Consider the following 16415-nt stretch of genomic DNA (forward strand, 5'->3'; position numbering starts at 1 on the left):
CATCATCTTTCAGGATTTGGAATAGCTCAACTGGAATTCCATCACTTTCACTAGCTTTGTTTGTAGTGATGCTTTCTAAGGCCCACTTGACTTCACATTCCAGGATGTCTGTTTCTAGGTCAGTGATCACACCATTGTGATTATCTGGGTCATGAAGATCTTTTTTGTACAGTTCTTCTGTGTATTCTTGCCATCTCTTCTTAATAACTTCTGCTTCTGTTAGGTCCATACCATTTCTGTCCTTTATCGAGCACATCTTTGCATGAAATGTTCCTTTGGTATCTCTGATTTTCTTGAAGAGATCCCTAGCCTTTCCCATTCTGTTGTTTTCCTCTATTTCTTTGCATTGATCACTGAAGAAGGCTTTCTTATCTCTTCTTGCTATTCTTTGGAACTCTGAATTCAGATGTTTATATCTTTCTTTTTTTCTTTGCTTTTCACTTCTCTTCTTTCCACAGCTACTTGTAAGGCCTCCCCAGACAGCCATTTTGCTTTTTTGCATTTCTTTTCCATGGGGATGGTCTTGATCCCTGTCTCCTGTACAATGTCATGAACCTCATTCCATAGTTCATCAGGCACTCTTATCTATCAGATCTAGGCCCTTAAATCTATTTCTCACTTCCACTGTATAATCATAAGGGATTTAATCTAGGTCATACCTGAATGGTCTAGTAGTTTTCCCTACTTTCTTCAATTTAAGTCTGAATTTGGCAATAAGGAGTTCATGGTCTGAGCCACAATCAGCTCCTGGTCTTGTTTTTGCTGACTGTATAGAGCTTCTCCATCTTTGGCTGCAAAGAATATAATCAATCTGATTTTGGTGTTGACCATCTGGTGATGTCCATGTATAGAGTCTTCTCTTGTGTTGTTGGAAGAGGGTGTTTGTTATGACCAGTGCATTTTCTTGGCAAAACTCTATTAGTCTTTGCCCTGCTTCATTCCGTATTCCAAGGCCAAATTTGCCTGTTACTCCAAGTGTTTCTTGACTTCCTACTTTTGCATTCCAGTCCCCTATAATGAAAAAGACATCTTTTTTGGGTGTTAGTTCTAAAAGGTCTTGTAGGTCTTCATAGAACCATTCAGCTTCAGCTTCTTCAGCATTACTGGTTGGGGCATAGACTTGGATTACTGCAATATTGAATGGGTTGCCTTGGAAACAGACAGAGATCATTCTGTCGTTTTTGAGATTGCATCCAAGTACTGCATTTCAGACTCTTTTGTTGACCATGATGGCCACTCCATTTCTTCTGAGGGATTCCTGCCCTCAGTAGTAGATATAATGGTCATCCGAGTTAAATTCACCCATTCCAGTCCATTTCAGTTCGCTGATTCCTAGAATGTCGACATTCACTCTTGCCATCTCTTGTTTGACCACTTCCAATTTGCCTTGATTCATGGACCTGACATTCCAGGTTCCTATGCAATATTGCTCTTTACAGCATCAGACCTTGCTTCTATATATATGTTAAAATTTTTTAGCATCAAAACTATTTTGTATTGGGATATAGCCAATTAACAGTGCTGTGGTAGTTTCAGGTGAACAGCAGAGGAACTCAGCCATCATTCTTCCCGAAGCACACCCTCCCATCCAGGCTGCCACATAACACTGAGAAGAGTTCCATATGCTCTACAATAGGTCTTTGCTGGTTATACATTTTAAATATATCAGTGTGTACATGACTTGCCCGAAGTCCCTATCTCTTGCCCCTGCAACCATAAGTTCATTTTCTAAGTCTGTGAGTCTCTTTCTAAGTAAGTTCATTTCTATCATTTCTTTTTAGATATCACATATAAGGGAGCAACATGGATGGACCTACAGAGTGTCATACTGAATGAAATAAGTCAGACAGAGAAGGAGAAATATCATATCCACCCTTATGTGCAGAATCTATAAAGGTTTCTATTTTTACACATGCTTTATATTTAACAAGTATAAAATCTTAATTCACAATTTTGACTCACTGGAAAAGATAGAAGAACTAGAAATCTTTGACACGATCAGAGAATGCTTAATCTTAAAATGAAATCTGATAATGATATTACAGAAATATGTTCTTACTTCAAATAATCAATATTTGGTATAACCACTATGATCTAAGTTTAAATGTGTGCTAAGTTGGGCAACAGTTACAAATGGATTTCTAATTAATTTTGAGGGGGGCATCTAGAAAATATTTATTTATTCCTTGTTATGGAAATATAATGATTTATATGTTTATAATATTTTTAATATTATTATTATATTATATATTATAAATTATAAAATTTATAATTTTTTAAAATTATAATTATATATATAAATTTATATATATTATATAAAATTTATAATTTTTAAAATTATAATTATATATATAAATTTATATATATTATATAAAATTTATAATTTTTAAAATTATAATTATATATAATATATATTTTTTTAAAAATTATAAAAATATATAAAATTTATAATTTTTAAAATTATAATTTTATATAATTTAATTTATATATTTATATAAAATTATAATTTTAAAAATAAGTTTAAAATTTATTTATATATATAATTTTAAAAATAAAATTTATAAAAATATATATAAAATATAAAATATAAAAATATAAATTATAAAAAATAAAAAAACATGTTTAATAACATATTTTTGGGTGTATATATTTTCGGATTTTTAAACTCATATCCAGTTAACAAACAGTCTTGTGAAAATTGTGTGTTGTATTTTGGATCACATTCTAGTCTTTTTGTTTGTTTGTTTTTAATTCAAGCATCTTATTCTAACATCATTGTGCCTTGCCCCATGCATGACAAGTTCAAGTTTTTGAGACAATGAATATATTCCTGAAATGAAACTCTTGAACCAAATTATTTGGAATCGTATCACATGTATAATTTTTCAGTCGCATATTCTGATGTTAAAAAAAGTAATTTTGTTTTTCTCTCTGCCTTAATCTAGTTTTCTATCTGGAACTCATACTCTCCTTGGTTGGGTATTTAAATGAGTCATTTTCAGAAAAAAAATCTGATTTCTGTGATTGCTCAGCTGTATCAGGTTTATAACTGAGTCATATATATTCAAGTGCAAAGCTCACTTAGGTTTTTTTTATTTTCTTCTCTCTTCCTGTCAATGCATACAGAAATACACTCACACAGACATATGCACACACACGTTTTTTGTTTTTTGTGTGTTTTTTTGCAAATAATTTGGAACTCCTACTCATGTTTTAGACACTTAATGCTCAGATGTTAAAAAGACAGTCACAGACCTTAATTTCATAAGACATTATTTGGTAAAAGAAAAAAAAGAACAAATATGTAACTAGATGTATAGGTAAGATAAATTTAATAGTACTCTGAAAGTTCTATAAAAATGAAGATCTTAAAAATAGAATGGGATGCATTTTTGGAGATGGATACAATGGGACTGTACTCTGACAAGATATAATGAATATTATCAACTGTATTTTTCTAACAGTTTAATGGTTAGCTCTTGAGACTGGAAAAAGTGAAAGAGAAATAGTAGATTGGTCTCAGGAGAATCAGTCTGTTTATAAGGCTTAACTGTCATTTTAGGATCTGATTTTGTTTTGTATTATAAAGACATACTGTCATAGAATTAACAGAACTACAGATCCTATTTGACTTAGGGATTATTGAGAGAAAAAAACAAAAAGTAGAAAATTTTCTAAATTTTAATATTAAGGAGTACTTTTGCCTAGAAAATCCCATGGACAGAGGAGCCTGGTAGGCTGCAGTCCATGGGGTCGCTAGAGTCGGACACGACTGAGGAACTTCACTTTCATTTTTCACTTTTATGCATTGGAGAAGGAAATGGCAACCCACTCCAGTGTTCTTGCCTGGAGAATCCCAGGGACGGGAAGCCTGGTGGGCTGCCGTCTATGGGTCGCACAGAGTCGGACACGACTGAAGCAACTTAGCAGCAGCAGCAGCAGAGAGAGAAAGATTATGGAGGTGTTGAATAGATTGCGTGAATTAGGTAAGCTTTTGCAGTTGCTTGGCTGCTAATAAGAGAAAACTGATATTTGGCAAAAACTAATACAATTATGTAAATTTAAAAATAAAATAAAATTTAAAAAAAAAAAAAAAAAGAAAAACTGAAAAAGTAATTTAATTAGGACAGGAGTATATTTTCCCCTCAAATAAAATGAAGTCAGGAGGTAGGCAACATAGGTAGCCTGGCATTTTCATGATATCAGCAGGGATCCAATTTCCTTTGGATTTCCTGCTTCACCATTCTTTGTGTGACCTTCCATACACAAGGGGCCTCCTCCTAGATGAAATACATTCATAGTGTCTGTACCGCAGGCAGGAAGAAGAGAAATGCAGAGGGGGTACAAAAATATATAAATAAGTAAACCTTAATTTTAAAAGAGATCTCTTGGAAACCATATCTGGCAATATCTGCTACATAGTATTGACCAAAACTTGAGCTCAAGGGTAACCACATATTATCAGAAAATAGAGAATCAAGATTTTCCAGTAAGGTACACTGCTACCACTAATGAAACTGGTTCTGCTACTCTAAACATTTCCCAAGAACATCATTCTTTAGTTCCATCTGCCTATTTGGCATTTCGTTCCAGTGCAAGAGATGCAGGAGACACGGGTTCAAACCCTGGGTCAGTAAGATCCTCCAGTGTAGAAAATAGCAACCCACTCCAGTATTTTCTTGCCTGAAAAATTCCATGGACAGAGAAATCTGGCAAGCTGGAGTCCATGGGGTCGCAAAGAGTTGGACACGATTGAATGATTGAGCATGCATGCACCTCCAATTTCTACCTTCTATCAGTTGGACTTCAAAAGATATCCAAATTACAAACACTTTTTTTGACCTCCAAAACTAATATTCTTGTCAAAAATGAACCTGGATTTTACACTAGGAGTCTAACTGCTCTTCAGGCTTTCATTCTTAATTTTCTCTATTTATTATAAGTGGAACAGACTGAACTGAGTTATTCTCTAAGAATAAGTCAGATTATGTCATTCTATCTTTGCTTTTGTTTTATCTCTAACTACCTTCCTCTCAATTACCCTGCTTACAAATTTCTGTCCTCCTTAGAATTTCTTCAATAGTACCTTTGGCCAAAGGTCTATATATTGCCTAATCCCTCTACTTAAAATTGTATTTTTTCACCCTACAATTTGCTCCCCATATCCCTTAAGAATTGACTCAAAATTTAATCTAGTGAGTCCTTTCTCTGACAACACTTTTAAAATTATAAGATAACTTGGCATCCCTCTGAATGGAATTCCAATTTATTTTCCTTTATTCATTTCACTTCATATCACTGTTTTATATACCAAAGTTGAGTTATTTATCCAGTTTGTGTATGTGCATCATATTGGAAAATAAGCTTTATGACAAAAGAAGTCTTATGTTCTAGAACTTTAGTTTCTAGAAGAATAGATAGCTCATAATAGGTGTTAATTAGGTAGAGAGTAGATGGATGAATAACTGCAAAGTGAATGAATATATAAGAAAGGAATACTAGATCTTGCATAACAGCTACCATTCAAAGCCAAAGTTGGAAAATGTATTTGCCAGGCAGACATAAAGACACTAAGGGTGAAAATATAGGGCTAAAGCATAAGGGAAAAGTTGGGGTTGGAATATTTTAGTGTATACCTGGTGTTCAAAGAAATTGATAATTAGTAAATGCATACAAAACAAGAAAATTTACTTTAAAGATTCAAAATGTGTACAGGAGTCCTGAGCATCTTAATTAAAATATATCTATGTAGAATGAGAAGCTGAATCTGATTATAAGTAAATTCCCTTTCAAGTCTACAAGTCTATATCTCCAACAAAGACAAATTATCTTCTATCACCTGATACTGAGTCAGTTCTAATCTCTTAAAGACATGCTTTAAATAATTATTATTAACAGTAGAAGAATATTTCCTTGAGTCTTTTCCAAATCTATAATTTTATAGATATAAAACCAAAGAATTTCAATAGTGGATGTGTTATCTTTCAAATACATTAATCTAAGAATGAATATAAAACCAAAGTAATCATTTTTAAATTCAAGCTTCTGAAAGAGCGGTCTCATTTTCTAAGAAAGTCTTTAGTATTAGAGGTTTCATAGCCTACATGATTATAGGATCATTTTTTTAAATGATAATTATTAAAATTACCTTAAATTAGTAGAAAATATAGCATTTGCTCTGACCAATAGGCAATTTTCATTTAAAAAAAATCAAATACAGAACCATCATTGGTATTTCTGATCTGTGTTAGAATTTCCTTACTGATTTTAGTAAAACATTTCTTTTCCATTCACCTCAAGAATGTAGCCTGATGAACCTTATATATTGCTCTGTGTTTGATTTTGATAAGGCTGCCCAGTCATTTGGATAACACAATCAATGTTGCAGGTGTAGACTTGGCTGATTAAAAGGGTAAATCTTCCTCATTTGTGGTGCTTGTTCATCCAATCCTCAGGGCAATTTACACTGATGGCTTTGCTTAATCAAGTTCTTTACTATTTCATTCATGCTAGTATTAAAGTTACTTCTCATTAGACATTCCTGGTGATGATATAGTAATTTTCATAGTACTCTGAATGTGGCTCAGTGGTAAAGAATCTGCCTGCCAGTGTAGGAGACATGGGTTTGATCCTTGGGTCTGGAAGATCCCCTGGAGAAGGAAATGGCAAGCAACTCCAGCATTCTTTCTTGGGAAATCCCATGGACTGAGGAGTCTGGTGGGCTACAGTCCATGAGGCCCACAAAGAGCCGGTCATGACTTTGTGACTAAACAACAACATATTTTTTAGATCACAAATAACACAGATAAGTGGAATTTAAAATGCATAATGTTGAGAAGGATGGAAAACTTGTAAGTGATTTATTCCATTATAAAACTGAATATGGACATCATTCCCATAATATTTCAGACTTTTTTTTTTTTTTCCTGTCATGAGAATCAGATGGTACCAATAGATTTTAAGCTATGAAAAGTCGTTGCAAAGTGGAGCACATTTATCAGGCTAAGAATATAAGTATGTTCATAATACTAATGGGAATAAAAATATAAGTGCCTTGAGGATTCAAGCTATTCTCCACTTACTCAAGTCTCCCAGGAAGTCATTTAATTACTTTAAAATGAATCATGCCTTTTTTCTATACATTTGCATTTAGTGCTGACACTTGATGTGTCTTATTTTTCTATGCAAATTTAGCTTTGATTCTTACATATGTTCATGTTATTATTTTGAGGGTAAATACAGAATATTTAATTTCTAAATTGAGAGTCCCTTGGACTGCAAGGAGATCCAACCAGTCCATCCTAAAGGAAATCAGTCCTGGTGTTCATTGGAAGGACTGATGTTGAAGCTGAAACTCCAGTACTTTGGCTACCTAATGCGAAGAGCTGACTCATTTGAAAAGACCCTGATGCTGCAAAAAAGATTGAGGGCAGGAAGAGAAGGGGATGACAGAGGATGAGATGGCTGGATGGCATCACCAGCTCAGTGGACATGAGTTTGGGTAGCCTCCGGGAGTTGGTGATGGACAGGGAGGCCTGCTGTGCTGCGGTTCATGGGGTTGCAAAGAGTCAGACATGACTGAATGACTGAACTTAACTGAACCAAAATTCCACCATTATCACTAGCCTTTTCATTTGTTTAGCTCTTGATATATATGTTTCAATAAATTTCATGTACATTTTTATTAATATTATACCCTTGTTAAATTTATAATTTTATTACTACTTGGAATATAATTTATTTCTATTTCAAGTTGGTTACCATTATTATAGTACAAAACAAAATATTAATCTGTGTGTATTTGCCTGGCATTCAACCACTTTACCAAATCCCTTTATTTATTTTAATAAATTTTTTAAAAGTTTCTTGAGATTTCTGTATAATTTTTTTTTATCTTATTAGCACATAGAGATGTTTGTATTTGCTCATGTGTAATTTTAGTATCTAAATTCTTGGGAATTCAACATTGAACTCCCATTTTTATATTAAAAACATGATAAGTGAACATATCAACACATATTTCCTATATTCTTAAAGATGATTTCATAATTCACTGTTATAATCATGTTTGATGTTGCTTCTGCGTATAGTCTTTTATAATCTGATAACCACTTCTAATTTAATTTAGAATTTTTATAGAATAGCTGTGGAAATTATTCAATTTACATTATAAGAATTTATTACAAAAATCATAGTTTTTGTTTAATGTGTTAATATAATGAATTTCACTTCTATATTTTCTAATACTGAAATGTTTTCTCATGAAAAATGCCTGTTTGGTCACAGTGTCACATTTTAACACATAAAACTATATTTGATGCATATTTAACTGTGCCGAAAAATCTTCTATGATAGTTTTTAAATAAATCATTATTAAATTAATTGATATTCAGGAAATTGAGAAAAAACTGAAATTCATTTAATTTAAAATAAAGATTGCCTTTTATTTCCTAAAGTCCTTTCAATTAACAATAGTGATATTTGTATAAATAGTCCAACCCAACTTTATGATTCTACATGTGAAACCATATATTTCCTGTGATTTCTTGTATAGATTTAGACATATAAATCTTAACACATACACCTAAACTTATTTTCTAGTTAAGTTTTAGCTGAGCATTTATATATTGAAATACATTATTAATTACATGTATTCTTTATTTACAGTTCAGATGGTATGCTGATTGTTGACTATATGTAAAAACTGAAAGTCACTCGGTTATGTCCAGCTCTTTGTTACCCCCATGGACTGTAGTCCATGAAATTCTCCAGGCCAGAATACTGGAGTAGGTAACCTTTTCCTTCTCTAGGATATCTTTCCAACCCAGGGATCGAACCCAGGTCTCCCACATTGCGGCAGATTCTTTACCAGCTGAGCCACCAGGCTGTGAATAGGAATAGGTAATCAATTTTTGAATTTTACTCCACAATAGTAAAAGAAGAATTTCAGAATATGTGTTATAAAAAGTGTTTGAAAGAAGTTTCGGGGAAGAAGGAGATTGAGTACATACACACAAACTCGGAATATGATTATTGCTTATGGTCATGAAATTAATGTAATTCTGATATATAAAATCAATTGGGGAAGTTTTCATTATTATATGTTCTTAAATGGAAAATGTGAAAGTGAAAGTGTTAGTCTCTCAGTCATGCCCGACTCTTTGTGGCCCCATGGATTGTAGCCCGCAAGACTCCACTGTCTATGGAAATCTTCTAGGCAAGAATACTGGAGTGGGTTGCCACACCCTTCTCCAGGGGATCTTCCCAACCCAGGAATTGAACGTGGGTCTCTTGCACTGAAGGCAGATTCTTTACCATTTGAGCCACCAGAGAAGCCCATACTCTAAAATAGTTTAAATAATTTAGGGAAACATTGACTGTTGGTCCTAGTGTCTTTGTTTCAATAATTAATATTTAATTGCCTTTCCAATCTCTTTGTGTCTTTTAGATGTTAAAATTTGTGTTTCTTTTGGAGTAAATTTTGGTGATCCATATTTTGCCTTTAAGTTATTTATTTTATTTACCTTTTAAAAAATCTTTCTTGATATTATATGCAGTATTTTCTTATAATATTTTTAGGGAATCTTCTTTTTTTTTTTAAATTATGAAATTATTTTTAAAATTATAATATATTCACAGGATACTTGGAAAATACCGATACTTTTTAACATAAGTAATATCAATGGTTATATTTAATCTCTCTTTAGAAATCTTATTTATAATTTGTCTTTCACTTATCTTCTCAAACATCTTCTGAATTATTTTCTGATTGCAACATTAGTTCAAAAGTAATACACAGAAGGAAACTTCAAAAATAGAAATATCTACAATGTTACACTAATAATTTTATTACTATTCTAGTGAAAGGCTGTTTAACTTTACTTCCACTTCTTTGCTCAGTGGTTAATCCTTTTCCTTTAATCTTCCTTCCCTGGAATTTTTTATTTTAACATTCTTATTTCTCAAGGGAATGTTCTTGAGATCACAAAAACTTATAAACTCTAAAGAACTGACAGCAATGTCTTTTGTTTTGCTGCTCTAAGCTTCTCTTTTGTTCCTGTTCCTCAAGGTGCAGAATAGATTTTTATGTGTATACATGCATGTATTTATGTGTGTTTCTTTACTTGGACATTAATTCTCATGTTTCACAGTGAGATGCCATAGAAGTCAATAACCATCAGTTAAAAGGTGATAACATGCTTACTTTGGTGTCCACATATTTCATTCAATGTAATTTCAGGAACTGTTATCAATCTTTATATACAGATATCAGATGGAAAAGATATTGTAATAATTTTATATTTAGGTGTAAATTTGTCTTGGAAAACAGGGTCACAGTTAAAACTGCCAAATGATTTTAATTTTAATATATGTTTTCACTTTTGTCAACGTAACTTGTACCTTATATTGGCTTATTGCAATCAGTGAGGTTCATTGAAATGGTATGTTGTTGTTGTTGTTCAGTTGTGTTCAGTTGCTAAGTCATGTCCAACTCTGTGACCTCATGGACTGCAGCATGCCAAGCTCCTCTGTCCTCCACTATCTCACAGAGTTTGCTCAAACTCATATCTATCAAGACAGTGGTGCTATCAAACCATCTCATCCTCTGACACTCCCTTCTCCTTTTGCCTTCAAGCTTTCTCAGCATCAGTCTTTTCCAATAAGTCAGCTCTTCATATCAGGTAGCCAAAGTATTGGAGCTTTAGCTTTAGCAACAGTTCTTCCAATGAATATTGAGAGTTGATTTCCTTTATTATTGACTGGAGTCTTCTCCAGCACCACAGTTCAAAAACATTAATTCTTCTGGGCTCAGCCTTCTTCATGGTCCAACTCTCACATCCATAATCATAGCTTTGACTATACAGACCTTTGTCTGCAAAGTGATATCTCTGCTTTTTTTTTTCTTTTAAATTTTATTTTATTTTTAAACTTTACATAATTGTATTAGTTTTGCCAAATATCAAAATGAATCCGCCACAGGCATACATGTGTTCCCCATCCTGAACCCTCCTCCATCCTCCCTCCCCATACCATCCCTCTGGGTCGTCCCAGTGCACCAGCCCCAAGCATCCAGTATCGCGCATCGAACCTGGATTGGCAACTCGTTTCTTACATGATATTCTACATGTTTCAATGTCACTCTCCCAAATCTTCCCACCCTCTCCCTCTCCCACAGAGTCCATAAGACTGTTCTATACATCAGTGTCTCTTTTGCTATCTCGTACACCAGGTTATTGTTACCATCTTTCTAAATTCCATATATATGCGTTAGTATACTGTATTTATGTTTTTCCTTCTGGCTTACTTCACTCTGTATAATAAGCTCCAGTTTCATCCACCTCATTAGAACTGATTCAAATGTATTCTTTTTAATGGCTGAGTAATACTCCATTGTGTATATGTACCACTGCTTTCTTATCCATTCATCTGCTGATGGACATCTAGGTTGCTTCCATGTCCTGGCTATTATAAACAGTGCTGCGTTGAACACTGGGGTACACGTGTCTCTTTCCCTTCTGGTGTCCTCAGTGTGTATGCCCAGCAGTGGGATTGCTGGATCATAAGGCAGTTCTATTTCCAGTTTTTTAAGGAATCTCCACATTGTTCTCCATAGTGGCTGTACTAGTTTGCATTCCCACCAACAGTGTAAGAGGGTTCCCTTTTCTCCACACCCTCTCCAGCATTTATTATTTGTAGACTTTTGGATTGCAGCCATTCTGACTGGCGTGAAATGGTACCTCATAGTGGTTTTGATTTGCATTTCTCTGATAATGAGTGATGTTGAGCATCTTTCCATGTGTTTGTTAGCCATCTGTATGTCTTCTTTGGAGAAATGTCTATTTAGTTCTTTGGCCCATTTTTTGATTGGGTCGTTTATTTTTCTGGAGTTGAGCTGTAGGAGTTGCTTGTATATTTTTGAGATTAGTTGTTTGTCAGTTGCTTCATGTGCAATTATTTTCTCCCATTCTGAAGGCTGTCTTTTCACCTTGCTAATAGTTTCCTTTGATGTGCAGAAGCTTTTAAGGTTAATTAGGTCCCATTTGTTTATTTTTGCTTTTATTTCCAATATTCTGGGAGGTGGGTCATAGAGGATCCTGCTGTGATGTATGTCAGAGAGTGTTTTGCCTATGTTCTCCTGTCTAGGTTTGTCAAAGCTTTCCTTCCAAGGAGCAAGCATCTTTTAATTTAATGGCTGCAGTCACTGTCTGAAGTGATTTTGGAGACCAAGAAAATAAAATCTGTCTTTGCTTCTACTTTTTCCCCTTCTATTTGCCATTAAGTAGTGGGACCAGATGCTATGATCTTCATTTTTGGAATGTTGAAGCAGAAGTTGACTTTTTTTTTCTGGAGTTTCATTGCTTTCTCTATGTCCCAGCAAATGTTGGCAATTTGATCTCTGGTTACTTTGCCTCTTCTAACCCCAGTGTGTACATGTAAAGGCCTTGGTTCATGTACAGCTGAAGCCTAGCTTGATGAATTTTGAGTATAATCTTACTAGTTCCTGAAATGAACACAACTGTATGCTCATTAATTGGTATAGACTCATTAAAATGGTATAAGTGAATGTAAATCATCATCAGTTTTGTAAAAAAAAAAAAAAAAAAAGTGGTTGAGTACATTGGAAACTAATACAATTCTCCATGATGGGTATTTTGGATATTTCAAATGTGTGCAAAGTAATTACATTGATGCAAAAATAAACATGTCTTCACCTGAAACGTCCACCTGAAATAATTTTTTATAAACAAATTAAGCCCTTAGAGGAAAATTTTTAGCTAACATTTGCAGTGAAGTAGTATTCAATATTTGAGAGTTACCTTTTTTTGGCAATAACCCTATAATATTATGGGTTACACTACTATACTTAAAATAATGAAAAATAATTGTATGTAAATGAAAGAAGGTTAAAATCGTTACTAAGATATTCTAAAGTCCATGTATTTTAAGCAGATAATACAGATATTGGTACATTTTTAACTTTGTTAATTAAAGATTACATGTTAATATTTCAAGAATATACACAATAGGATCAAAAGCATACTATTTGTCTTTTAGATCAGTGATAGGAAAATGAAGTTCAAAAACAAAACATATAATGGAAAGAAGACAGTAAGTGAGTTGAAAATAAAGCAGGGGTATAAAAAATGTTGGCAGACATGTATTCATGCATATGTATAATAAAAGTATGCAAATGAAATAAATTACCTAGTGACAAGTAGATTTTATCATAGTAGAAGTGATATGATATCATATCATAGTAGAAATGACTCTAATCCTGCCATATGATATATAAAGATATACTATTAATAATATAAAAAAGAAAAATAAATACTACCACAATACAGCTACAAAAAGAATGAAGTGGAAAAGATCACTTAATTTACAGCAGTCATATGCGTTGTTGAGAGATGGGGGATCTTTCTTTATAAAGAACTGTTTGAAAAATAGCATCAGTTTTGTAGGTTGTATAACTCCTCTGTTACAACTTCTCGACTGCTACTGTAGGATGAAAACAGGAATGGACAATAATTAAAGGAATGAGAGGCTGTGATCCAATAAAACTTTACGCAAGGGAGAAAACTATCGCTCAAATTAGAAGACCTGAATGACCCTCACTACTGAAACAACTAAACTGCCGAATTGAAAAGAATGTTGAGCAATGGCAATAGTATGGAATTATAAAATATCAGCTCCCCAGGAATCCTGGGGACACATGAGTGTTAACCCAGGCTTTGTCTCCAAGAATTTCTGAAAAAATAAAAAAATACTATTGTCCTAACACCCTCCCTGGATCATTGGTCCATTATTTTTTTTTAACTATTTCATTTCCTATCTTCTAGACTGTTTTCTTAGTTATCCTCATATACTAACTATCCTAATATTTTCTTCTTAAAATATTTCAAGAAAGTTTTCCTTCTTTTCATTATGATTAATCACCTCTTATTAAAGACACAAATAACCTTAATATTGCAAAATATAAAGGTCATTTCTCTGTTTTGTCTGACTCCCCAGACCCGCACTCTTTGGCCTCAGTGTTCATGTCATTCTGATTAAAACACACTTTTCTCTGGCCATTGGGAATCCCAGGCTTCAGCTTGATTGGATTATCATTGCCATCTTCATGACACCCCTTTCCTCTGGAACCTCCAAATGTGGTTGTCTGAGATCTCTTTACATTCTCTATCTATAAATTGTCTTTAAGACATCCCATCTAGTTTCATGAATTTAAAATGCTATGTGAAATCTGATAAAGGCAAATTATTGCCCAAATGGTTTCCACATCCTTGACTTTATTTCCTATGTCTCGACCATGCATATACAACTTCACAATCACATAAAATTTACATGCCAATATCACAAAAATTTATTCCTGTGCACTGCCCCTACACACACATCCATACCCCCACACAGTCTCTCTTGCTATTTCCTCAGTCTTTCTTACAATAATCTCTATCCCTCAGCCAACCAGGCACTCAAGCAAAAATATGATTTCCCTGTTTCCTTACACACATACCCTAATCAGCTAGGTCTATTAAGTTATCATATGTTTGGTGTACATATTAAGCTATAATAAATATTTGCAATATTATCTATAATAATGCTGAGAACAAAACAATACAGACTGAAAAAGCTCAACTTAAATAGATACATCTAAACAATGTTTCAAATTATAGCAGAGTATAAGCATTATTCACTTAACTATGTATTTGCTATCCTATATCCTCCTGACCTTAAAAAAAATAAAAAAGGACTCAATTATTTTTAAGAAAGAGAATTTTTGTAGGAATCTAAACAGCACATTGATTAAGAAGGTATATTATGACACAGAATAAGTCTAATTACATGGATTATCTCATAAAAAATTTTATTGAGTATTTGCATGCCTACAATGAGCTATATATAGAAGGAATATTTAGCAATCACTTAAAAATAGACACACACATTAATAGACAGAAAACCCAGGCCAGCTACATGCATTTTTCTTAATTTATATTCCTAACTATATTCATAAATGACAAAAATCTTTTAAAAATGATAAAAACAAGTGCATTCCTGCATTTTCTGGTTTCATGAATTGATAAAAACCCATGCTAAATGCATTACGTGCTAAATGCTAAATACAATATCTAATGTTGAAAATATTTCCAAAATTTAAGGCAACATTCTATGAGATTAAAAAAAAAAATTGATGATAACAAAATAGAAATCTTGATCCTAGTAGTTTAATCCTAGTAGTTTGAATATAAACAACTTGCAGAAAACTTGTATCTGCTTAGTATTAGATTTTATAGATAACTACTTTTATATATAAAAACATGGGCAATAATAACTATTCATCACCTTTATTTTGCTGTTGTTTAGTTGTTAAGTCATGTCAGACTCTTTGCAACTCCATGGAATTTAGCTTGCCAGGCTCCTCTGTCAATGGGATTTTTGAGTCAAGAATACTGGAATGGGTTGCCATTTCCTTCTCCAGGGTATCTTTCCAACCCAGGGATCAAAGCCATCCATGTTTCCTGCACTGGCAGGTGGATTCTTTACTACTGAGAAACCAGGAAAGCCACATGCCTATTTTACTTAAGTTATCATGATGTCTTAATTGAGGAGGTATGATAATATCAAATACAACCAGAACTAAGTGACCACCAAATGCAAGTTTTAAACGTACTAGTTTTATTTAAGAATGGCTCAACATTAAAATGGGCTGCCCCAGTGGCTCAGGGGTAAGGAATCTGCCTGTAGTGCAGGAGACACAGAGATGCGTGTTTGATCCCTGGGTTGGGAAAATCTTCTGGAAGAGGAAATTACAACTTTCTCGAGTAATCTTGCCTGGAAAATTCCATGGACAGAGTAGACTGGCAGGCTAGAGTGCATGGGGTCACAAAAGAGTTGGGCACGACTTAGGGACTAAACAACAACAACAAAATTAAAATAATGAATTATAATGTCCAGTTGTAATTTAAAGCAAATACTCTGTAAATGTATATAAAAATGGTTATTTTTAAGTAAAAATAACTTTATAGGGTCAGAAAAATAGTGTATGTACTAGCAGATCTTTTAAATATTTGTGAACATATTCAGGAAAATAAACACTAATTTTCTAGTATCTTGAAACCCTAGGCTATGGTAAGTAGAGTTGAGTTCAGTTCAGTTGCTCAGTTTGTCCGACTCTTTGTGACCCCATGGACTGCAGCATGCCAGGCCTCTCTGTCCATCACCAACTCCCAGAGTTTACCCAAACTCATGTACATTGAGTCGTGATGCAATCAACCATCTCACCCTCTGTTGTCCCCTTCTCCTCTCACCTTCAATCTTCCCCAGCATCAGGGTCTTTCCAAATGAATCAGTTCTTCACATCAGGTGACCAAAGTATTGGAGTTTCGGCCTCAACATTAGTCCTTCCAATGAATATT

This window comes from Bos mutus, chromosome 1 (genome assembly GCF_027580195.1).
Source record: "Bos mutus isolate GX-2022 chromosome 1, NWIPB_WYAK_1.1, whole genome shotgun sequence".
Classification (NCBI taxonomy): Eukaryota; Metazoa; Chordata; class Mammalia; order Artiodactyla; family Bovidae; genus Bos; species Bos mutus.